The following is a 27,546-nucleotide window of genomic DNA, read 5'->3' as shown; positions in this document are numbered from 1 at the left end:
ATATTCACTATTTCCATTTAGAACCCTGAGATGTTTTTTAGTTCTGACTTCAAAGTTTCTATTGGTTCTACCTTTGTAAAATAAATTACAATCCAGCCCAATTGAGTTTATAAACTCCTGATTTTTTTGTTTGATTTTCGCAATCTATAATATTAAGAATATATTTATTCATTGTGTTATTTGTGTAAAACGCCGGTTGAATAGTACCAGGAATGTTTATATATATAATTTTAGAAGTGTCGTTATCCACAAACAGAATTCTACGCCATTGTTTATTTATATCTTAAGAACTAGGGTAAAAATACCGTTTGAAGATAATATGTTTAATTATTTTATTTAGTATTTCAACTATCAATTTATTAGAATAACCGTTATTAAATGTTATTTGTCTTATGAATATATTGTTTTATGGTTATATGCAAAAAAAAAATTCAGGTCTTAAAATACTTCACACAGGATATAAAGCATCACAAATAAATAATTTCGAAATTTTAGAAATAAGAGAACATGTTTATAAAAGTAGATGTAATTAACAAGAATTTTTTTTTATAAACTCTCTTTTAAATATTTTCCCACTTAACTGGTCTTTCATATTGTAATTCCTAATTCTTATAAACCCAGCCTACTCTTACCCCTCCCCCCTCCTTCCACTTCTTTTTTCCAATTGTAATCTATATTTAATTTTTGACTTCGGTGTATACTTCGTTCATGAAACATGTATTGGTTGTATATAATAAAGTGAAGTTAAAAAAGTTATTTGTTTTTTAATAAAATAAAGTTTAATCGGATAACATTATTTTATCTATTTCCATTGTATATCAATGCATACGTACATAATAAAATGTAAACATTATATTTATTTATTAATTGGACAATTTGCATGGCGCCGCTTTTGTGATATATCACCTCAGGGGCGCTATATTGTAATAATCTACCTTATAGATTATAGATTATATATATATAGATTTTTACTCTCCTGATGAAGGTGTATATATAATCTAACTTTAAACTTTATTAGATACAGTAACAGTTTTGGGAAAAGAATTACCACCAGTTGGAGTAAAATTCACACCTTTTAATTAAACCGACTGCTAATCACATTGCACAATTACCCTCCTTTTATCCATAAACACGGGTACAATTAATCAATATGTAATAATGTATTATTTCAGTCAACTTTGTTGTAACTATCTTTAATTGTTGTGACAAACTATACGATATTGATTCAACTTATAGACATTGACGGTTGTAACACATATTTAAGCACTGCAAGTCTCCTATGAGCAAATTATATTAGGTACCATAACAGTTAATATCAGTTGTAGACATGTAGTCAATAATAGTGTTTCATTTGAAATAATCCATCACAAATACGTAAAATTTCATTTATTCAAACAACTGTCATTCTTATTATGCCTAAATTGAGCATGTTATTATTCATTAACTCCTTCCTGTTCCGTGTTTTAACAATATATACTCACCCTCTCTCTGTGAATGACCTAATATCTATCTATTAAATGTAACTGTTGTTAATATCACTTAAACTGGGCGCAGCCCAACCAAGTGCCGCCCGCAGGGTCTAGCAGCAAAAACCCGCGGAGCGGGTTTTTAACTGCTAGTCAGATATATTATGTAATAGCTGCAGTCTCCGCCGTTGCCCGGGTTTTGCAATTTAAAAAAAAATTAAACGTAGAGAGTAATTTTTTCCATATTTCGAACGTCAAGTGTGCAAAATTTCATCAAAAGGTGTCAAAATTCTGCTTTAAGAAGTGGGAACAAAGGATAGGGACGTTTTTTTCGAAATCTCATGTAGACAGTGACCTTCCTCTTGTTTTGAAGGTCAAGTGTGCAATATTGATTGATATTAAGTGTGCATCAATCTCCGCGATATCGACATACCGAAAATCACGGGATAATCTGATTTCTTGACCACTTCAATTCAAATTTTGAAAATGGCAATTAAAATTAATTTCATTTGAAAATATTGTAGGCAGATAAATTCTGAATTCTTCAAACAATCAGTTCCTATAATGACACCTAAATTCAAATAAAATCCGAGTTCATTGAACAAGAGTAACACATGATAGACACAGCCAAAATTATTATTAGACATAAGTAATTTTAAAGATCATCACAAATGCCCATATGGACGTATACAATATACAGGGTTTTCCAATAAGAGGTGTTATTTTGAATAGCCCGCTATTTCGGTAGATTTTACTTTTGAAGCTGTCATTTTTTAATATTTGACAATTAAAAACTAAGTTATTAATAAAAATGGAACGATACACGCTTCAACAACGCATTGAAATTATTAAAATTCATTTTAATGAATCAAATGCAATTCATCTTGAGTGATGAGGCCCATTTCCACCTCGGTGGGTTCGTCAACAAGTAAAATTGTCGCATTTGGGGCTCGGAAAACCCAAGAGTTCTTGTTGCAAAGCCTCTTTATACTCAACGTGTGACTGTTTGGTGCGGTTTATGGTACGGCGGAGTCATTGGACCTTACTTTTTCGAAAATGAGACTGGAGCAACAGTTACGGTGAATGGATTGCGCTATCGAGAGATGATTAATCATTTTTTATGACCGGAATTGGATTCTATTGATCTGGACAACGTTTAATTTCAACAAGACGGTGCTACGTGCGCACACAAGCAACGAAACCATTGATCTTTTACGGTTTAATATCAAAATAACACCTCTTATTGTAAAATCCTGTATATTTAATTAAAATTTCCATGCATTTTCATTCGGTGCATGGTTTCAAGTTGGATTTTTTATTTGTCATGATTTTATATCAATGTTTTTAAGTCCAATTTTGGAGTATTTTTTTTTCTTTTTACAAAAAGACAAACATTTACGAATTACGAATAACCTGACAATATTTGAAAATCTCTTACTACCACCACAGCTAGCGGAAAATGTTGCTTGTGTTGTGATGGAGGACGATATAGGAGCTAGCCGAGGAATTGAACATACTACGACCCAAACGCGATGTCAACTCCGCCACCGACCAGTCAGACCGGTCATGTACATTCATTCTTCCTCTGACAATTCCACGCCTCACTGCCATGCATCTGGTTTATCATCAGAACTTCCTTTGATGACATTATAATAGCGATGACTGCATTCAATTCTCTATTAATAATTGAATGTCCTGCATTCTCTCTTCAATCAATATCCTTATCAGACTACCTCTCTATCAAGATCATATCAAATTCACGAACTGAGAAGTATGTAGGTATGTGAAAAATTTTGTATAATGGTTAGATTTATGAAGCTGAAAATATTTATTAAAAAAATGTTCGCCTCAGGATCACTGCCTTTCAAAAGTATAAATTTAACTACCGAATTTATTAAACTTGAAAAATACGATATCTATCCGATGACATTGTGAAAATACAGGATTCGTTATATTAATACTAATCGAACAAAAATGTAGGCTTATGAAAAGGAAATCTGTTAAAAAAATATAATTTATATTAAATTTAGGCTAAGGTACGTTGAGAAAATCTGTAGAAGTACTGTTAATTTATTTGGTCAATTTTTTCGTTTTCCCGTTAAAAATGGGACTACGGGCCTAAAACGAATTAATTGAAAGAGTTCCTAATAAAGTATCAGTCAAATGATTTGCGATGTCAGCGGAACAAGTGTGCATACACATACTGATATTGATACTGACATACTTATACTGTAACATTCATGATATTTTTTAAGGAACAGAACATGTGTTCTCGATATATTCTGAATGACTAATATTTTATCAAGAAGTTCGCATGCTTTCACTTTTTTAACAGGATCATTTTTCTTCGCATATGTCCACTGGACTTAGTTCAGTGAAACCACTCGAGTTATCTCTGTTTAGTAATAAAATAGTCGGGTGGTTAATATGTTTTCTGTTTATGTTTGTACAAAATTAGAAAGAGCCTAGGTAGTCATACTTGGAGAATGCCCATGAGGTGATTTTTCACAATGACAAATTATCTTATTATTATTAAATTACATGATCCAGCCAATATTTTGCAATGTTTTTCTGTACGGATTTTGTCAAAAGAAGGATAGGTTAGTGAATTATTATTAGACTCTTAACTCACCTTTGAGAAACACGTTGATCATAATGTCACCAAAGCAACCAAAAATCTAGGTTTTGTACTGAGAACATGCAAGTTATTATTCAACAACACTAAGGACGGGTTGTTTCGGAGAATTTGAACAATTCATCAAATTTCAACGTTCATTTACGGGTTCTGTGAAAGTCCTATTCAAATTATGTTATTATATCATTATAGGCTAGTTGCTTGACAGAACTGAAATAAAACAGAACTTAAAAATATCTTTCACAGAACTTGAAAATTAACTTTGAAAATTGAAGAATTGTTCAAGTTCTCCGAAACAACCCGTCCTAAGACTTATCTGATTCTTTATAATTCACACGTTCGTCCACACCTGGAATTCCGTTCACAAGTTTGGAATCCGCGCTTCATTGTTTATATTAACAGGTTAGAAAGAGATCAGAAGCGATTTCTAAAATTTCTCAATTTTAAATCATTAATTTTTTTTAAATCACGAAACTACTCAACAGGAGGCTTGTCGCTGATCTTATGCTCCTTTACAAAATTATTAACTCAAAAGTTGAAAGCCCGGAGTTGGAAAACAAAATAAATGTCCACGCACCGCTTCGATATAGCAGACAGAAAACCCTTTTCTTTATTGATAAATCCAACACCAACTCCAATCAAAATGAATTTATGAACAGAACCTGCAATTGGTACAACAAAAACCTTGCAAATATAGAGATACATGCTGACATATTCACTGCTAGTTACTATCGTAACAGAAGTTCATTGAATCACATTTTAGGTATGAATAGCACAAAATCATAATGATTAAATTAATTGTACCTTATTTTATCGTTAAATTGCTAATTTTTTTTTAAATTTAAATTGCGCGGCAACATTCCCTCATCCCTTTCCTCCACCATCCCGCTATAACGCCAAAACCTGTCTCCCACTCCCACATCCGTCCTGTATACTTAAAAACACATATATTCTTGTATAATAAATAATAAAGAAATATCGATATGAAGTAATGCGTACGATCGATTATTAATATGAGAGTATGGAATGTATCGGCAGCATCTCCTATCCTCTTCCTATTTTCCCCTTCCTCTCTCCATCCTTTAACACCAAATTAATTTTAAGATACTAAAACTTCATTTCTAATGCACTTTAGCATAAGAAACTTCTGTGGCTTGACTTCAGTTAACTTGTTTATTTATATCTATCATTGTACATTATATAAAAAGCTGTTTGTTTCTTACAAAATAAATAAATAAATAATGCATTATATAGAGGTGTATTACATTTGTTCTACATTCATTTTATACTTATTACTTAGTTCAGCTTTTAAATTTGTAACTTAGTCTTGTTTTTTTTATATTCTAGTCTACATTCACTAAATACTTTTATTAAATAGTTTTATATTACCAAATCAACCATCTATGAACATTTATAATTGGTCTGTTTCTTTTTCATCTTCTTTTGTATATTAAATTAATATTAAGACTGTTTATGTTCCTTAAAACGTATAAATAAATAAAAATAAAATACGATTTATTTTCTCAATTCATAAAACATAAGGACTAAGCGTCCTTGTGGTAATATTTTTAAAAGGCTCTATCAAATCGTCCGTTAATAAAACGTATTTTAAATTAATGCGTTAAATAAACAGCGGGCGTTGCTGAAAAGTACGCAAAATTGAATTAATTAAACGAAACCTTCATTAGCATCCATCATCTGTCAAAGCATCTCTACATCACTTTAATGATGCCTATTATATGATGTTAATTTATTTGTCTGGCATTCGTAAAAAATAATAATTTTATGTGATAAATGTGTTTCGTTTGCAATTTTTTTTCAACAATTAATATACTCAGAATAACAAAAGGTTAAAAATTTTTGAGATGGATGTATTAATGTGGATGAAACGAGGAATGTGTTCAAGACAGAGTTGTATAGCGGCTTACCCTGCCGGATTAGAAAAGTTGATAAGTTAGTTGATTGAAAAGGCTAGGTCATAATGTGCTACAAAAACTTTTTTTTCGTAAAATGCTTTTGTTATGGCAAGTATACACTTACGAGCCAAACCGCGGGGAAAAACAAATGTCTTGTTCGCACCGTTTGCGGTTGGTTCGTTCATTTACCATCGTTTAATCTTTTCCCCGCGGCGGCTGACTTTAGTCATTTTCAAGTTTCGACTTCGTTTTCCAAGCACATGTATACCGTATTCGTTCGAAATTTATTTTAAAAATAAGAATATTCATTTGTGTTGCGACATCTCTGAGAATTTGTATATACTACTTCATTGTTTATCTTATAAAATTAATAAAACCGAGAGCCCGGCGATTGCCGTCAGTCACAGTTTTGAAACACGCGCGAAAAGAAGCTAGTGTCTCTGGCGTGAACCCCGTACCAATCGTAATAAGACTTGTGCGTCGATATCCACTTTGAATTTTTTTTATTTTGTTAATTTACATAATTATTTTAAAGTGACTAATTCGATTTAAAAATATTTTGTTTTGTGTTTGTGTTTTGTATCACGTTCCTGTTGCGTATGAATTTAAAAAAAACTTTTTTTAACAACCCTCAAAATGTCGAAACGTGGCCTATCTGATATTGAAATATATGAAACAATGTTAGATGCGGATAGTGATTTTGAAATAAATGATGACGACACAGATATTGTTATTGATGAGCAATATGAAAGTGATACCTCAATGCCGTCAGTTCAGCCATCAACTTCTTCTGCTGAACCTTTGACTTTTCCATCTCACCCCAGTACTTCATCAGAACAGACATCAAATGTTATTCCTGAAGAAATAGTTAACAATTGGAGTACAGGTCCTTTTATACCAATTGTTTATGAATTTGATGACTTCTTGTCTGGAGTTAATCCGTCTACATTACTTTCAGATAATTCAGAAGAAGTTGCATATTTTGAAGACTAATAAATTTTATCTGGCTGTTCTTGAAAAGGGACCACCATCCAAACATTCTCGCCTCAACAGATGGGTGGATACATCGGTTAAAGAAATGTATATTTACTTTGCTTTGACTATGTTAATGACCAGAAATCGTCATCTGACGATAGAAGAGCATTGGTCTACCGATCCTTTGATGTCAAATAACATATTTGGAAAAACCATGCCAAGGGATCGGTACGAGATTTTACATAGAATGTTACACTTCTGTGATTCTAGAACACAAATCCCTGGTGACAAATTGCATAAAATTAAAATGTTAGTTGATCACACCAGAAAAATCTTCAAAGAGACATTGGTACCCGAAGAAAACTTGTGCATCGACGAAAGCATGATTCTTTTTAAGGGTAGGTTAGCTTTTAAACAATATTTACCTTCTAAACGTCACCGTTTCGGAATAAAAATGTTTGTCATGTGCGATTGTAAGACTGGTTTTGTTTTAGACTTTATTATTTACGTTGGTGAAGGTACGGACATAACAGACAATCAGTGCCTTGGCGTTTCGGGAGCTGTCGTAACGACATTGCTCGAAAATTATTTAGGTAAAGGACATAATCTTTGGGTCGACAACTGGTATAGCAGCCCAAAACTATTTGATTTTCTTCATAGCAAGAAAACTAATGCTTGTGGAACAGTGCGCAAAAATAGAAAGACCATGCCAAGTTTCGAAAAATTAAAAAAGGGGGAAATAGAGGCAAAACACCGTGGACCACTGTTAGCTTTAAAATGGCAAGATAAGCGTGAAATTCATATGATCACAACTATACACGACAGCTCTTCATCTCCAATAGGAAGAGTTAACAGGGAAACAAATGAACCAATATTTAAACCAAAATGTATCTTGGATTACAATTTACATATGGGCGCAGTCGACAAAACCGACATGATGTTGAGCAGTTTGAAATGCATGAGGAAGTCAATAAAATGGTACAAAAAAGTGGTTTTCCATATGATAGATCTTTATTTATTAAATTCGCACACGCTCTTCAACAAGGTTACCGGAAAAAATACTACATTAGCAGATTTTCAATTGAAAGTTATAAGACAATTAATAGAAAAATACAGTGAACCATCTCAATTTACGTCACGTTTTTCTGATGATCCACTCCGTTTGTCAGCCAAAGGATTAGCAAAACACATGCCAGACATAATACCCTCAACGGCAAAACGTGCAAACCCATGTCGGCTGTGTCGTGTATGTACCAACTCCAAACTGAAAACTAAAGTAAAAAAATATTCAAGATACATGTGCTCAGAGTGTAATGTGACATTATGTATTTACCCATGTTTCCGTATTTACCACGAAAAAAAAAACTACTAACCTTTTTAAAAATTATAAGTGTATTTTTGTATATATTTTTTACTATTGTCGTGAGTGTACCTTCATATTATTGCAAATTTATCGCAGTGAAAACAATATATAATAATTTCACAGCATAAACGTCAATAAAATGTCAACTAAAGAAAAACTAAGTGAAGTCAGTGAAAAAAGAAATATAAACTAAAACCAGCGGTCGGCGCAGTGGCCATCCTAAGGACTCATATTTCTCTACACAAGTAGGTAGGTACCTATATGTTACATCGTACGTCGCTACAGTCGGCCATGAGAGGGATTCTTTGTTTCGGTTGAAATCACTTAGTGTGTTTATATTAACACAATTATGGCATTATCTTTATTTCAGTTTATCTCAAGTGAATGTTTATTGATACTTCGATGTTGGAGGAAGATTTTATGATAGTTAATAATTCAGATTATGATTTTGTTTACATAAAATGGTCGATATGAAAATAACATTCGACAAAAAATTCATAAACAAAAAATGTGCCGCGTGGGGGCAACCGCTTAGGTATAATTTTTTAGCGGGTAAAAGGTTAATAGTGAAACAGCTTTGGGATTATTTCATATATCAATTATGGTGCTGTCTTATATTGTCATTTTTCTTTTTTACTCTCTTATCTTTAAAGTTTTGCCTACTATCAAGAAAGAAGAAAAATACGTCAAAAAACTCCCTACCTGATAGTGAAATGACAAAAGTTACACATATTAAAAAATATTACTATATTGTTAATATTAATGATGCATCTTATCTTGTTGCTGTAATGATTACTCTCGTAAATTTGCCACAAGATCGGGAAAATTTCCTCCCCAAATTCAATGTCGTCGTGTGGTGAAATTAAACCGAGTCGTGTTGTGGAAATACAACATTAATCGTGTTTATGAAGTGTAGATCTAATAATTTAATCTTATATGTGATACCAACCTTTCTTCTGATGTTCACCAAAGAGCACCAGCAAGTAAAATAAGGCTATCCATCTAACCTCCTTTTCTCCGTTTTAAGCCGATCAAATAATCTTCAAACTACGATAACAATTACAGTTATTTTTTAAATACATGTATCGTTAACCGCCACTCAAACGCAATCATCCATGATTCGCGGTACGGCTCGTTATTCGGCTCGTAAGTGCGTACGCGCCATAATATAAGTTCCTTACGAAACATCAATTTATTTGAAGTTTATTTTGATAATAATAATATTTTGATGATTTTTATGGGCATCTTTTGTGAAAATTCACCTCAAGGGCGCTGTATAAATAAATAAGATTAAATATATTCATTTTCTATCTTATTGCTAACTATAGACTGGACGAACTTTTATAACTTATTTATAAACTTTTATAATAACCTTAGAACTCTTTACTGCTCCTTGGTTCGCCCCCATCTTGAAAATGCTTGTGTTATCTGGTCTCTTTTTTATGCTGTCCACATTCGACGCATTGAATCTGTTCAACATCGGTTCTTAAGAGGAATTGCTAGGAGGCTAGGATTAGAAAAAGGCAAATACTCATATGATGAAATTGAACTTACTCTAAACCTCTCTTCTTTGGAAGTCCGTCGTGAAAGAAATGACCTCATTTGCTTCTTCAAAATTATAAATGGTATTATTGATTCACCTACTCTACTGCGACTCATTCCCTTCAATATCCCTTCGCAAAGACTCAGAAATAATAATTTGCTCTTCCTCAACCATCATTCGACAAATTTTGGATATTATTCACCATTGTCCAGAATGTCAACTCAAGTCAAAACCTTAACTTTTTTGGGATAAGTCTTAATGATTTTTGCCGGTCGCTAAACAAGTGACGGAATATTATAAGGGTCCTGTGGTCCTGACCCACGGCGTAGTCTTGACTTGATTCGACTTGTCACTTTATTTTCTTATATTATATCTGCCTTATGTCTTTGCTTTCATTTACCTTTGTCTAATCCTGTATTTTTCATTTTACTGTATTCGTGTTATTATTTTGAATTTGTCCGTTAATAAATAAATAATATCTCATGGCTAACAGATTGCATCCATCGGTCCGTCGATCGCTAATACAAAACTATATGTACAATGCGCTTGACCAATGAACGTGATGCTGCGTTAAAATGTACATATATTATTATTTATTTATATTATGTACAGGCAGATAATATATTCAGGGCCCATAGAGCTATACAATTGGAGGTGCTATTGCTTACGAATTTCTTGTCGAAATATGTTCCACTATTAGAACGCTAAGAGCGGTGAGCGTAGACTGAAATTGGTAGTTTTTTTAGAGCCCTGCGTTAGAGGTAAAAAATAGAACCTATTTTTTCGCTTCATGTCTCATCTAAATATAATACGTCAATGGCAGGACCATACTTACCTGGCAGGTCACTTGGAATTTACACGGTTTATTGTTTATTAGAGAAATTTAGATACTACATACCTAGATGACATAATTTGGAACACATTTTATGAATTTAAGCTGCATATTTTTCTTTACATTTTTACAAGAATAATTATATTTATATTTATATGTAAAACAGATTTTGATTATATTCGTAGTCCTCCTCACTAGGAGATCCTGTGTTGAGGGGGACTAGGTTTTGGAAGTTTTCAGCGACTTCTATGATTCGAGTTGATTATTAATTTATTTAATCCTGGTATTTATTTTAATAAAAGTTGTTTGGTAAGGTTAGGTTAGGTCACGATCCAACAAATTTGGGATGTTGTTTATTGTTGCAAATTATATATTTACTTCCCACAGTGATGTCCTGCCAAGCGTCACTGACAAAAATTTCATATTTTTTGTTTAGGCCATCTTAGTTTTATTAGCAAGAAAGGGACAACAAGTGAATAGGCACATTACTAAAATCATTTTTATTTTATTAAAATTATTACTCTCCGACGGTAACCGGATAAAATAGACATAGGCAAAACGGTTCCATGATAACTCAACACAGTGACAATTCAGCACACTTTTAAAAAGTGATATAAAGTCATTAAAAACGACAAAAAAAAATTTTTTTTAACCTAACCTAACCTACTTAACCCAGTTAATAAAGTTTTTGTTTCATCACTTTCCATGACTTAACATAACTTTTTAAAGATGTGACGAATTATCATTGTGATGATTTATCTGGTCACCGGGCAAAACAGAACATGATTAAATAATAACTTTAGTTAGGTTAGTATTTGTTTGTGTTCCATGCCGTTTTCTTCACTTTTCTCAAAATGTGTTCTGTTTTTTCGTGAAACCTCCTCGGACAGCATATTACAGAACCATATTTTTAAGGTGACAATTTTTTCTTTAATTTTAAAATAATAACGTCACCCACTGGTAAAAGATTACAGCGGCAGAAGTCGGATAATTTTTCTTAATTAACGCCGGGCTGTATTTTCATTACAGCGGTTGACATAAGTCCTCCCGGCGATAAAACTCATGATCTGAAGTCTGTATTTTACAAGAGTGCGCACAGCACGCTATAAGAAGCGTTGTCATAATTTATAGATAAAGGAAAAGAGATTTGTCATATTATTATTTGAAAATGAGCGGGCTGTGTTGAAGATAATTATTTCTTAAAAGCTGTCGTGAACGGGCTGGTTGGGATTCGAGAAAAGTTAATATAGTCCTCATGAGGGAATAGTTTTCCTTTTTACCGCCAGTAGTAAAGTAGTGTTGCCGCACTCTACCCGTATTAACAGCGATATCAAGCGATAAGTTCTTCTTTTTACCGACATTTTGGTGAAACATAAACATACTCAAATTGTTTCCCCGACTGGCAAGAGCCAGTGGGACTACATCATCCCTTGAGAAAGTTGAGTGAAGCCATAATATTATCAACAGGAAGAAGTTTTGGGTCATCCGCAGTGTTTCGATAGCTCTTTAAAATGTTATCTAGGGCCACGAGTTTCTTGATGAAAAATGAATGTGAAAAAGGAAGGGAAGTGGTACATCAGTGAGGATGCCACCAGAAAATGGAAAAGTCCTACCTTTTTGATGGTCTCTGGAAGCACAAAAACTCCACGGCGAATTAATTTACTTTGCATGCAACGCGGATTTGAATTTGTAACTGTGCGATAGAAAATATACTGAGCCGCAACTCTTCGTCTCCTGATGACGAAGGGGATAGAACGAGTGTGGAATTAAACGATATGTAGGTAGGGATATTTTTTATATTAACCCCATACTGGAGGCCATGAGGAAAATAATATCATGTTTTAGAATGCTGCATTGGACGGTAAGAGCAAGTTCTGGAAAGGTATAAGGTTTGATGGTTGGGTAGAAATCTATTGTATCAGCATGTCCAGGATTGAAGGATATATGAATATATTCCTCCCACTGCGACGCAAGGAGAGACCAGTAGTAGAGGTCTCCTCAAATCAGGCTCTCCCGATCTGGCACGCCACGCATTTGGTGGCCAGGCGCATCCTTAACCCATCTCATCCGATGAACCCGCGCACCCCTGCTAAATCACCAAACGTGCAAACCACTTTAAGTAACCTATGGCAGAAGTGTTGGTTATGCAATAAATGGTTCCCGGGACAGCAGTACCCAAACCAGCCTTCAAAAATAAATTTTAAATTGTAAAAATAATAATCGATCAAATCGAAAAAGCCGAATTAAATGCACAAAAAATGAAAAGTCAGATATTCAATGAATTATCTCAAAGATAGAGGGGTGACCCTTTAAAAAAAGCTTCGACCTTGGTGTCACAAAAAAATGCTGAAAACTCGAATTTTTTAATCATTTTTTTTAATAAAGGTTCTAAATTATTTCCTGGCGGTAGGTTTTCACCCGCTAGAAGAGGCTTTTACGGAGAAAAATGAAGCTTTATAAAATGCAATTAAAATGTCATTAGACTTTATGGAATTGAAGCCTTCTCGAGACTCCAGAACCATTCACACTATTCTATTCACATTGCGAGAGGGTTTTATTTTATTCCCTCGCTCTACGATGTGACCATTTCAAATCATTAGCTAGGAGTTTATTGAATATTAAATAGCGGTGGAATAATTTTCTACACTTCGATACGACTTGATTGATTCGATATTATATTATATTGCAACGATTTTTGCTTCTCCTCATTTGCTTCTTCAAAATTATAAATGGTATTATTGATTCACCTACTCTACTGCAACTCATTCCCTTCAATATCCCCTCGCACAGACTCAGAAATAATAAACTGCTCTTCCTCAACCATCATTCGACAAATTTTGGATATTATTCACCATTGTCCAGAGTGTGTAGACTGGTCAACTCAAGTCAAAACCTTAACTTCTTTGGAATAAGTCTGAATGATTTTTGCCGGTCGCTAAACAAGTGTCGGAATATTGGACGGGTTGTTTCGGAGGATTTCAACAATTCATCAAAATTCAATGTTTATTTCCGGGTACTGTGAAAGTCCTATTCAAATTTCTGTTATTATATAGGGTATTACATAGGGTAGTTGCTTGACAGAACTGAAATAAAAACAGAACTTGAAAAAATCTTTCACAGACCCTGAAAATTAACTTTGAAATTTGAAGAATTGTTCAAATTCTCCGAAACAACCCGTCCGTGTCCCGTGGTCCTGACCCACGGCGTATTCTTGACTCGATTCGACTTGTGACTTTATTTTCTTATATTATATCTGCCTTATGTCTTTGCTTTCATGTACCTTTGTCTAATCCTGTATTTTTCATTTCATTGTTTTCGTGTTATAATTTTGTAATTTGGACGATGTCCGTTAATAAATAAATAAATATTGAAATCGTATTTAGGTGCCAAGTAGTTTATATAACTGCCTTCATTGAAATTTATCGTAACCTTGCGTTTATTAATGTTTTGAAAGAGATTTTTTTCTGAATCATTTCAACTTCGCTTTGTATTCAACTCCACAATTTTACTTTATTTTCTCGCGATTTCCCAAAGGAAATTTTGTTTTTTAATATACTTCTAGTATGGTAGAACTACTATATTTCTAGGGATGTCTATTCCAGACTTGTGTAATAAAGGTTACCTCAACGAAACGCAGGTAAATATAATGTAATAATTATACAGTATCATACGTTGACGCACCTTTTCGTACATAGCCTGAAGCGATAACCAACTAAAGGAAAGCAAAGGTTTGAGATCGTTGTTATGTACAGCGTTTGGCATGTTGCTGTGAAACCACAAAGTTATGAAGTGAAATTGGAAATTTTCAACAGATATTATAGTGGTGGCCAAATTATCAGTTAAACGTGCAAAAATTACATTATTGTCTATTTGAAACCTGTAAGTATTAATTTTTTTAAATAGAGCGGTTTTATACTTTTATTTGTTTTTTTAGGAAAATTTGGTATTTGTTATGCAATTAAAAATAAATTGTTTTGTATTAATTAATACGTATTTAAAAAAACTAACAATGCAAAATATTTAGTAGAATCTCCCTTGGCATCAGTTACAATAACCCATTTCTACAAAACGCCGCCTGGTTAACTAGCAGACGTAGTTACTCCGGTTTCATTTATATATTTTGTTTTTTACTCTCCTAACTAGCATAACTCCTTTAAACATTTTCTCCTCCTTTCCTGGCAAATGTTACGAATTTGTACAGGGAATTACTTTCCATCTCATCCTTTTGTTCTCTGACTTACTTTAGGTATTTTCTATCAAGTTGATCAATAAAATTATCAATAAATTTAAGTTCTTTAAAGTTGTTAATTCTTAAATAACTATAGTGTAACCTATTATTTGACCACCCCTGTAGGTACTTGTTGCCAAAAATAATTTGATAGGGATAGATTTCAGAATTTGTTTCATCATTTTATGTTATTCTTGTGCCAATATTTATAAAGTTGCCTTATGATTTGACAAAATGTTGTTCAATGACAACATAGTGCGGCTTTTGTGAACAGCATTAGTATTTATTTGTTCATCGATGCGTTGAAGACCTTTACATGTTGTAATATTATCAGAGTATGATGCACAAAATAGTTTGATGAGTGTATAAATAGTGCATAACATAATACGAAGAGTATAAAAGTAGTAAACAGATACAATATATGGTTCCATGGCGACCCAGGATTTCTCCATAAAACAGTAAAACACCAATATATTAAAGAGAAGAGGTTTGGAAACAGTTTCATGAAGGTAAACATTAAATGAACAATACGCATTACCAAGTCTGTGCATTAAACGCAAAATAATAATAATAATTAATAAAATGTCCTATAAAAATTTATTATATATTTATAGTGTGCACTCGAGTTTCTCGACTCTGTGTATTCCATTTTAGTCAACTCACCGAAACCTCTCCACACTTTGCTTTCCATATTATCCTAGGCTTAGGCTTTAAGCACGCCATTAAAACCAAATAACTTAGTTGCTCACATTATTTCATTCCACGTTCAAAATTCTGTTATTAATGTTAGAAATATATTTTTCCCAGAACGGTTTGTTTATTGTTTCACAGTATGTGATAAAATATAAACAATTCTTTGAATCACACAGTTAATATTCAAGTTCTGTGTAAGTTAAAATCAAGATCTGTTATTATTGTTAGTATTTTCCCATAGAAACGCAATTAATACATAATATTACACTCGTTGAAAGCATAAACTATAATTACTTGATGAATATATTAAAATTAAAAACTTAATATTTAGGTTCGAAATTGTAAATGGTATTATAGACAGCACTGATTGAATTAATAATAATAATAATAATAATAAATTCTTTATTCCAGGATGTGGGGAGGTTAGTGCAATCCCACACATCCCATAGATGAGATAAGTACAAATAATATTTACATAGAGTAACATAAATAAAATAAATAAAAAGAGATTAAAAAATTAAAAACGAAATTAAGTTAAAGCAGAGAAGCACGGGAATCCAACGGATCTAAGATTGTGGGAGCAAGTATCTTTCTCCAATGGTCTTCAATGCTCGATCCTGAAGTCAGACGCGATTCTATGATAATAGTGTTTCTGGAATGGTTTATCCTTTCCCTCAGTCCTGCAATCCTGGTTCTTAACAGAGCTGTAAATCCTGGAACTCGCCCTTCTGTTAACATCGAGGAGGCACTGCAGTGCCTGGGGAGTCCGAACATCAATCGGTAAGCGTTATTATATTGAACCCGAAGCCTTTCCATTGTTCTTTTCTTGAAATTAGCCCAGAGCTCGCATGTGTACAGGGTGGTGCAAAAGGCTAAGAAGAGCGTCCTTTTCACTCGTGGACTACAGAGCCGGAATCTTCTACTGAGCATGTTACATTTTATACTCAGTACACGCCTCTGCCTGTCAATATCTTCATCATCCGTTAACTTGTTGTTGATGATATGTCCTAGATATTTTGTGGTTTCTACTGTTTTCAGAATCTCACCATTCAAAAAGACTGGGGGAATGTTTTTTGGGCCTTCCCCGTGTTTTATGACCAACAGTGCTGTTTTTTTCGCATTATAGATCATGTTGGTTTCGTGAGCAAATTCCTCACAGATTTTCAGGAGAATTCTTAATCCCCGTATTGACGGTGCCATCAGAACCATATCATCTGCGTAGCTCATATTGTTAACACATAGACCTCCGATGTGGCAGCCCACTCCAGCATTGTTTAACCTGTGGGTTAATTCGTCCATGTATAAGTTGAACAATACTGGGGACATACATCCACCCTGTCTGACCCCGCTTTTCAAGAAATAGGGTTCTGAGAATCCATCTTTCCACTTTACAAGGTTTTCCTGTTGGCGATGCCATGATTCGAGAATTTTTACCACTTTCCATGGTATCCCTCTTTCCTTTAGTTTTTTCCATAGTAGGGGGTGGGAAACTCTGTCGAATGCCTTACTAAGATCCAAAAAGCATGCGTAAGTTGTTGTTTTTCTTTTCCTGTAGTATTCCAGCGTCCGTTTTACGCAGAATATGGCTGAGTCCGTGGAGCATTCTGTTTTGAAACCCATCTGATTGTCTTTCGTTTTCAATTGGGGTCCGACTTGGTCTAAGAGAACTCGTTCAAATATTCTGGCGGTCGCTGTGGCGATGGATATCGGTCTGTAATTTTCCTGTAAAGTTATGTCTGTCAGTTTAGATTTTACTATCGGTATTATGATTGTCTTTGTCATGTCTTTGGGTAGATAACCACTCTTTATGATATCGGTAAACAATGTTGCCAGTAGTTTCAGAATCGCTACCCCTGCATGTTTGACGTGTTCGATACTTAAGCCGTCATGTCCTGCTGATGTTCCGGATTTCATGTTTTTAATGGCGGTTTTCACCATGTTTGCAGTGACTATGGGGTCAATATCATCATAGGTGTTCAAATGCGTTTCGTTTGAGGAGATGGTCGGCGTAGTAGTCGCGAAATGTTTTTTGAAAATATTGGCAATTACTTCAGGATTTGTTTCTCCGTTTATGTTGCACGAAACTTTGGAACGCATGTTCAACATTTTATTAGACTTGTTCCAAAATGATTTGAAGTCCCGATTATCTAAGTCCGCTGCTATTTTATCCATCTGGAGTTGTGTCGAATTCTTTTGGCATTGTTTTAGAGCTGTTTTGAAGGCGGCACGCTTTGTCCTTCTATCCTCGGCGATGGGACCATTGTGCGGTCTCCCATTATCAATCCAGGTGAGCATCGCTTGTCTTGATTTTTCGTATTTGTCTGCGACAAATTCATTCCATCCACAAACTTGCTTATAAATTATAAATTAAACTCATTGAATTTCGTATAACGAAAGCTACTCGATCCAAAATCCTGTTTAAATGGAACAATACAAGGAATATACCATGTGTATTAATGAAATATTTTCCATTTAACTGTGTTAAGTCTGTCGAGTCTGTTTTAAAATCTATGTACACTGTTCGTTGAACTTCGATTAAATTCGTTTTATTATGGAAAAATAAGTTTATTTTATTTTATTAATGTTGTCTTTACTGAAATTAGTTTTTTTTTAAACTCACTGGAAATAATATAAATAAATAGAATTGTTATTATTATTATTAACACACGCCCCACCACAAGGATCCTCAGGAATTTGAGGCTGTTTAACGTGGTACCCGATTCAGTGAGACCCCATCCCGCCATCTGCAGGACAAGAAGGATCATTTACTCAAAATTAGATTAGACTAGAGGTTGGGTTGGGTGAATAAAGGAGAAGTAGTCCTCCGTACAAGTGATAGGTGTAAAAAAATCAATTAATCAAACTGAGCATTTCAAATACTCGCTTGTACCTAGATTTCGTGAAAAAGTCAACTTATACTTGTTTATTGTATTTTTATATTTTTTGTCGTCATTTTACGATCAAATATATATGCAGTGTAGGGTTAAGGGCACAATTCGTCGTATAACTATAATTCCGAAGGTGTACCGGGCATTGCGAATCGTTATAAGTTAGCCAGTAAGACTATTATCCCAAATTGGGGTATGTTGTGAGGCTGACGGTTGTGGGGAAAGGAAGGAGATGGGGAAGAGGATGGTTGAAGAGTACTTGGCTATTCAGATCTGGTCATCAAACAAGGCCATTTCAAGGAACGTTTCAATTCTGAATGGTGGTCTTACTTAGCGATACTGAGAGTATCCTCCACTATTGAACAAATTAATAAATTGTGAAATAACAAAAAATAAATTCGGCTTGCTTGTCGAGAGCTTTACCCCTCAACCGCGGGGCCTACTGCACTTTGTAAGAAAACACTAATTCTTCAATAATATATGTGTTAAAATAACTTTGTGGCACAATAAAATATAAATTTTCCCTATAAAAAAATTCATGAAAAAATATATTATTTCAATGCTTGTATTCTGTAACATGCAATTATTATTATTATTATATAAGTATATTTTTTTTAATTAAAATCAAATTTAGTAATATAATTAATTTTTTTTATTGATAAACTAAGGTTTATAAGACAAGGTTTTATGCATATCATAAAGGATAACAAATAATTATAAGCAATAAGTAGTCATCCGAAATACTAATACAAATTGAAAATATCTCCCGAGTAAAAATAAATGCCGCCATAAATATACCATACATAATAATTGCATATTTTTTTATTTATTGTTTTTGTGTTTAATTCGTAGAAATCCATTTAATTTTTTTTTTAAATGTATTAAAATCCCAATTATTAATATAATTATTAAGTTCTGCAAGTATTTTTTGGTTTTTATTATTGTTACAGCTATTTCGGCTTCCAAGGCCATTTTCAAACTGTTTGAAAATGGACTTGAAATCCGAAACATCTGTAACAATAATAACAATAAAAACCAAAAAATACTTGCAGAACTTAATAATTATATTAATAAATGTGATTTTAATAAAAAAAAATTAAGAATTAAATGGAGTTCTACGAATTAAACACAAAAACAATAAAAAAATGCAATTTTTATGTATGATATATTTACACCGTGAATGTTAAATAAATACTGTGAAATAACTGGCCCAAGATGAAATAATAACAACTTGAATAGAACTTTCACGGATTGTTTTATCATTGTTATTTTTTTAATTGCAGATTCCAGTCTTGAATCCATACGACAGGAGTATCGAATTACGTTAGAGGTAAACATTTTCCATATTTTCTTCTTATTTATATAAAATATCTTCAAACTTTTAAAACATGTCATGCTACTGTCCGCTGTAGCTAATCTATGTTTATCATATTAGTCTGCAAGGCCGACTTGGAGTAAAGGCGCTGATAATACCATCTAAATAAAACCTCTAATACAGCTAGCTCCCTTGAGGTTTTTACTAGCGCCAAGTGCCGTTTAGTTCAGGGCCGACCCTGGATCGTACTGTACATTTTATTTATTTCTATTATTTTTTATTTACAGTTTACAAAAGTTTTTTAACACCTCACTAGGAGAACATGTGCTGAGGTCTTGGGAATGTATTGGGAAAGTGTTATTATTCCGTCATAAGTAAAAACACATCATCGTATTTGAGGTACTCACGAGGGATACTGTGGTTTTTTCCATTGCGACAATGATGTATACATAATAGGTTAATAGTTGTTACATCGTATTGCTATATATTACATAAACTTAGTTTTGTAAAAAGAAAATGATTCTACATAAAGTGTACTTAAAGATACAGTTAAGATGAAAGACAATAAATCAAAACAGTAGATGATTATAAATGTATTTTAAATGTAGGAATAAATCGGCGACTAACGTATTTTGATTAATTGGCATTTGAATTGTTCCTTTCAAACGCCGATCAAAATATAATATGCTTTTTTGCGATACGCATATATTATTATATATGTAGCATATTTATATTTATTTTCATATTTTTGTGCGACGCGAATATTTTTACAGCGTAGATGGTTTCTTGGATAACTTTCTTTCAACTTTTCTTAAAGTCTAAAGTTTATTGTTGGTATGATCTTATTCAATAATTAAATATTACGATGAGGTTTCAATAAATTATCCGAATTAATTGAGTATTATTAAATATTTCGATTAAATACGCTTTTCGCCCGATTCCTGACAAATGAACCAACCGATGCGATGAACTAACTTTGTGGACAAAAAATTTGACCACAAAACCTTTCTTTTATAAACCGTTTAGTTCCTTTAACATTTCATTGAATCACCCGTGTTGAAGTAATACATGGTTTTACAAAACTTTAGCAAACATACACGAGACATCATCATAACAACCGCAAAACTGTGTAGAGCAAATAGAGGCTATGATTAATGATTTACATTTGAAAATCTTCATTGATATATACTTGATTAGATGTGACCATTTTTGATTCTTTAAATATACTTTTTTGATTGATTCTTTTACATGAATTTTATCTATGGTTTCGGTGTTGGGCACTTTCATCATTAAGGCGATGCCATGCGTTGTGTGACATTTTGAATCAAGCCGCTAACAATAACACCCCTTATGTAGATGGCGACAAGGTTTAAATTCCCGTTCAACACCATCCGTCTTTTTTATAAATACAAGAAAAAAACATAGCCTAAAAGTGGCTTTTATTATATTTTGCACAACCTTCAGGCACAAATACTTAATTGTTTTACGATCATTTTATAAAGAACTTAATAATGCCACATTATACAATAAAACTGTTACCGAAAATGCGTTCTTAAGTATGAGATTTTGAACTTTAAAGCAGTTTTTATAGGCCTGATACATTATTTTTTCTATGCTTATTAAAAGATTTATCTAAAAAATACTGGACCATCTCGTAGGCCAAGATGTGTTCTACACGCAATATTTAATTAAAGCATCTGAAACATTTCTAAGTGATCAAATTTTCAAACTAAAAAAACATGAATTTGCATTACTACGCATGACATCGCCTTAAAGCATTTACTATTGTATATTGGCCACATTGCGATCACTGGATTTTTTATATATACTATAATAAGAACTTTGTTTTTTACGGGTTTATTTTTCCTAAAGATGACAATAATAATTATATTTAATAACTAAGTGTTTTTACCTAATCCCTCGAAAACAAAACGTCTTAGAGATTCCAAAGTTCGTCATATCGTTAGACTGTCATTTTAATATCGCACGGTCCAATCTCTTAGATTCTGACGTGGTTCACAAATGATAAATAATATTCTCAATTCCACTCCAGCCGCGGTAAAACATCTTCAAACAGAGCGGGGGTCGTCAGTAGTTTGAGCAGAACAAAACTAAAGTACAGTGGTATGTGTTCTTGTAGTAGAACATATTTTGGTCGCTTTACACGACACTTATATCAATGCCGATCCCAATATGAAACCCACATCGTGACCAGTATGGAAAATTTTTGATTAATACGGCCATTATTTTCATACTAATCTGCAGATATAGTTGCCTTTAAGAAACTAAAACAAATTCCGATGTGCTTAAAACGCCAAAGAATGGCAACAACTTTAACATAATAATAATAAAAAAATATTTGACAATAGATTGTTACATATGTAAACCTTTTATTTTATTTTGACATTGATTCTATTGACTAGGAACACAAGACAAAATGTAACATTCTTCTGTAATACATACACAACTAACTATCAGACACCCTCCCTAATATGATGCATAATCTAGGCAACATGTTTGGGGGTGTCATTGATGTATTTAATGAAGCGATTTAAAAAATAAGCGTAGTTTATACCAGAACTTTGTTGAATCCTATAAATTATAGTAGCGTTCGTAATGTAGTTTTAGTGATTTGTCTTATATGTAAAATTGTTCTAGTTTCTAGTCTATTTTACTGTTACGTTTTACTATTATTGTTTCATATTTAGTTTCTTTTTAAATTATTTTTCGTTATATTATTATTACTCTTTATATCACAGTTTTATATTTGTGTATTCATAGATCTATTTTATACCTGCTAAAATGGATTACATATACGTAGTGTTATTATTTCCTATATTATACAGATATTCTCCTATGTACATTGCATAATGTATCACTTATATGTAATAGCCGTTTTAGGCGTATAAATAAATAAATACTCAGCTGTACATTACAGTTTTCATCTGTGAATCTGATATAATATACTTATTTATTTAATTCTAATTTCACGCCCGGCTGGGCTTTAACATGTTATTTTATTATTTATTACAAAGAATATCTAAATTAACACAACAAAATCAAAAAACAAAATCTAAGCAAGATCAAAAAAAATCAAAATAAAAAAAAAATAGAAGACAAAATAATAAAAAAACCTCTACAAAAAAATCAGCCAAAAACTAAAATTTTATTTATTTATTTTTTTATTTACTTATTTATTTATTTAACGCCCAGAGGGCTTTTACATGTGGGTGGTACAAATTTAATGACAGTATTGAAACATAAGAAAGAAAAGAAAGAAATAATAAAAATAAAATTACATAAGTATATGCGAGAAACAAAATTAAAAATATCAAGAACATAAATTAAAAAATACAGCGATTTGACTGGTTTACAAAAATATAACTTCCATTTAGGAATAGTATTGAAATAGGTCTTTTACATAATCCACAAAATTCGCAAAGTTAATGTTAAATATATCGACATCACCTAAGTATTGGTTTCCCATAGTGTGAAACCGTTGTATTGGGGAGTTCGCAATGTAATTTCGCTTATGTGTGTTGCAGTAGAATAGTGTATTTTGTCGTGTTGTTATTGTAGGTATTCGTAAGTTTATGAGTTGCAGAAGTTCGCAACAGTCGAATTTAGATTTATTATTTATTGTTATTAAGTTTAATTTGTAGAACTCCATTTTATTTTTTTATTTTTTTATATATACAATAATATTATTATTGGGTTTATAAAAACAGTTTCAGTATCGGTAGAGAAAATAATAAACATACGTTTGAAATTTTCCGTAAGCCTACGTTTACAGATACGACCATTAATTATAAATCTTTACACCCATGGTCACATAAATTATCTGCCTACCACTCAATGGTACATAGGCTTACTAATATCCCACTCGACAAGAAAGCATACGAGAAGGAAAAAAATACAATCCTAACTATTGCTAAAAATAATGGCTTCAAGGGTAGAGACATTGAAAAAATAATTAATAATAACAAACACAAAAATAACCTTAAATTAATTTACCCAGCGACTAATAATAAGACGAATAATAAATTCGGGTGTTTAGAATTCATCGGACAGACATCTAATAAAATTGCCAAAGTCCTCAAAAAGTGTGGCTTAGATATTGCCTTCCGCACAAATAACAACTTAGGATCATCTCTTAAAAACTCAAAAAGTAAGGTACTCAAATTACAAAATAGTGGCATTTATAAACTCCAGTGTGACGAATGCAACGCTGTTTATGTTGGACAAACGGGCCGGTCCTTTAACACTAGGTTTAAAGAACATATAAGATCTTTTAAAAATAATAATAAAATACAATCTCAATTTGCCAAACATCTCCTAGATGAAAATCACTCACTTAATGATAATAATAAACCAACTCCGTTACACGTACAAAATAAAGGCCGTAAACTGAATCTTTTAGAGCAGTTAGAAATTAACAAAAACTCTAATAATCCGAAAGCTATTCTAATTAATGAACAAACAAATATAATTCGTTCACCCCTACTAGATATCTTCAAACCTAATGCAAATATGAGTGCACTATGAAGTACTTAATTATGCTATTAAAATAACCCTATGAGTCATCGTTTGGGAATAACTAACATAAAGATATTCAGTCAAATTTAAACATGACACTAATTGGGGAAACTTTGCTGGGGTAATAACCATTAATAATTTTCAATATTTTACTTAGAAATCAATTAAGAAATCAGTAAATGAAATTAAAATACCTACCTAGAAATAATATAAATGTATCGTCTGTAAGTGGGCTACCCACAGTTTGATAATGCCTTCAGAGGGCGAAACAGCTGTCACGCGTAATAATAATTACACAGCAGAACTTGTTTAAAAATAAACTGTTTTTATAAACCCAATAATAATATTATTGTATATATTAAAAAAAAAAAAAAAAAAAAAAAAAAAAAAAAAAAAAAAAAAAGTCGAATTTAGAGTTTAGAATCTTGAATAAAAAAGTTAAATCGTTTATTTTACGCCTGTCTTCCAGTGTGTGTATTTTTAGAGTGTTTAATAAGAAATGATATTGTAAGTCTTCTAGTGGGATATTTAATTTAAAATTTATAAAACGCAGAAATTTTTTTTGTATTCGCTCAATGTTATTAATGTGAATTTTGTAAGAGGGAGACCAAACTACTGAGTTGTATTCAATTATGCTTCTAACTAGAGATATGTATAACAGTTTAATGGCTTGTATGGAGTTAAAGTTTTTAGTTGTTCTTAATACGAAGCCTAGTGTTTTCATGCCTTTGTTTACAATTTGGTGGATATGATTGGCGAAACTTAGTTTTTCATCCAAAATAATTCCGAGATCTCTCATTTCCGTGACTCTTTCTAAAGCTGTATTGTTAATGGAATATTCAAATAAAACAGGATTTTTATTTCTGCAGAAAGTCAGGGTTTTGCATTTGTCTACATTTAAAAACAGATTATTTTGTACGCACCAATCTTTAAACTTATCAATATTTGATTGTAGTATTTGGCAATGATTTACATCAGTTATTTTTTTGTATAACTTGATGTCATCAGCAAAGAGCAATACCTCGACATCGTCGAAGCAATTTGTTATATCGTTAATGAAAATGAGAAACAAAACGGGACCAAGGTGACTACCTTGCGGTAGGCCACTGGTCGCACAGAAAGCTTTCGATAGCAAAGATTTTATTTTAACAAATAGTTTACGATTAGTTAAATAGCTAGTGAACCATTTTAGCATGTTGTCTCTTACTCCTAGGGCAAATAGTTTTCGGGTTAGTAGTTTATGGGATACTTTGTCGAATGCTTTTGAAAAGTCTGTATATATGCAGTCGACTTGTTTATTTTTTGCAAAAGATTCTAATATAAAGTTTTGAAATATTGTTACGTTAGTTGCGGTTGATCTACCTTTGATAAAACCGTGTTGTTTTTGGTCGATTAGTTTTATTAATTTGGGATAGATTTCATCAAGGACCATTGATTCAAAAAGCTTAGAAAGTACTGACTGTATACAAATGGGGCGATAATTGGTTATGTCAGTGTCGTCTCCTTTTTTGAGGATAGGTGTAATGAAGCTCGATTTCCAGCGGCTTGGAAAATATCCAAGGAACAAGAGGCGGTTGAATAGTACTGTAAGCGGTTTAGATAATGCATTGGAGCATTTTTTAAGGAATATTGGTGGAATGTTGTCTGGGCCAGCAGATTTTTCAGTGTCTAAGGAAAGTAATTTCTGTTCGCAAGATTTTTGTGTGATATGGCAATTTGTTAAGTGTGTAGTATTACTAAATTTGTATTCGGAAAATTAAAATTGAAACTAGAAACTGTTAAAATTGAAACTAGAAACTCCACCAAGCAATATGGAAATCTATAATACTAGAAAAATTACAATAAATTGGTAAGATAAACAGAGCTACATAGTTTCTATAGTTAAATTATATTAAATTTGATGTTCTTTCTGAAATAATTTATAATGTGCTTAAATACAATGTAGTCTACCTACCTATAGTCTTTCAATCTTTTAAGTATAATATCATATAACAAAGATAAAAACACATAACATCTCCATATAGTTACGTAAAACAATGACCGATGTTGAATAACGCCTGCCATTAAACTGGACAAAAACCTGTGTCAAAATAGAGCAAGATCTATTTTCATACGGAAACCATATTATGGAAAGACGATCTGTGTGGTCGAAAAGGTGTCGTATAAAGCTCCTGGCAGAATGTTTTGTGCTGTTCGGTGTTAAGTTCACAACTTCCTGCGGTGGAACGTGCCTTAGTTGAGCTTTGAAATTAGGTGCAGATTTCAGGCTTTTACATTTAACCTTTCATTGATTTTTGTCTATAGGTCGAAAGGTAATAAAGTTTGTTTCGGACTAACGGAAAATCACTATTCATTCGGAGTAATTAAGACCATTTCTATAGAATGTTTTGAAGGTGGCAGGATTTATTCTACTTTATTATTCCTGCTTTCTATTCGCAGTGCTAAAAAAAGTAAGAAACTTCTCACCACAACCTAATTATGTATTGACTGAGCTCTACCTGCTTAAAGTAAAAGTAGGTAAGGTATACCTATAGTACCTTACTTGGCGATAGTTTGTTGAATGTTTAAAAGTAACGAACCTCTGAACCATTTCACTTTTAACGGCTGTTATGAGTTGCCCATATACTCCGTTAATCAAGCATCCCATGACTACATAACATATAGGACACACCACCAGAAAGATCTAGTGTAAAAATAATATAGTATAAAACATGCTTTGGTCACGTGCAATCAAAGGATAACCTTATATGGCGATCGACGATGAAGAGGCGTAAGCTCTAACCCAAAAATTATGCCAATAAAAGGAATTACTAACTAAGGACGAGGGGGAAATAAGAGGGGGAGAGACAAAACAGGATGGGAAGCAGGAACACATAGAGCGGGAGATGACGTTGCTGTAGCTCGACAACAGTAGACGGCAAAATAGACTTCAGTTGTGGGAGTCGGGTGATGAGCCGCTGTCCGCTGTTGATCACTAACACATGATTACCAGCGGCAAGGCCGAATGCAAAATGCATATTTACTCTAAACTATGGAGGGTTGAACCACGCTATGAACACAAGAGAAACAACCCAAACGTCCCACATCGGCTTACAGCCGTAAGCGCTTTAAATATATGGTACAATTAACAAATGTAATGAAACAGAGCCAGTAACT

General features: G+C 32.7%; 1 protein-coding gene across 1 annotated transcript in view; it reads left to right on the top strand.

Moving 5' to 3' along the window:
* LOC149414765 (uncharacterized) overlaps positions 1-27,546 on the top strand; it is a 205,903-nt gene that overhangs the window by 61,295 nt on the left and 117,062 nt on the right. The window contains exon 2 of the mRNA XM_089643427.1: positions 19,823-19,869. The gene's annotated coding sequence lies outside the window, so the exon portion shown is untranslated. The remainder of the gene's footprint in view (positions 1-19,822; positions 19,870-27,546) is intronic.

This window comes from Hesperophylax consimilis, chromosome 19, assembly GCF_061612785.1.
Source record: "Hesperophylax consimilis isolate HC1 chromosome 19, BYU_Hcon_1.0, whole genome shotgun sequence".
Classification (NCBI taxonomy): domain Eukaryota; kingdom Metazoa; phylum Arthropoda; class Insecta; order Trichoptera; family Limnephilidae; genus Hesperophylax; species Hesperophylax consimilis.
The sequence above is the reverse complement of the archived record's forward strand: the minus strand, read 5'-3'. Positions and strand labels throughout refer to the sequence as shown.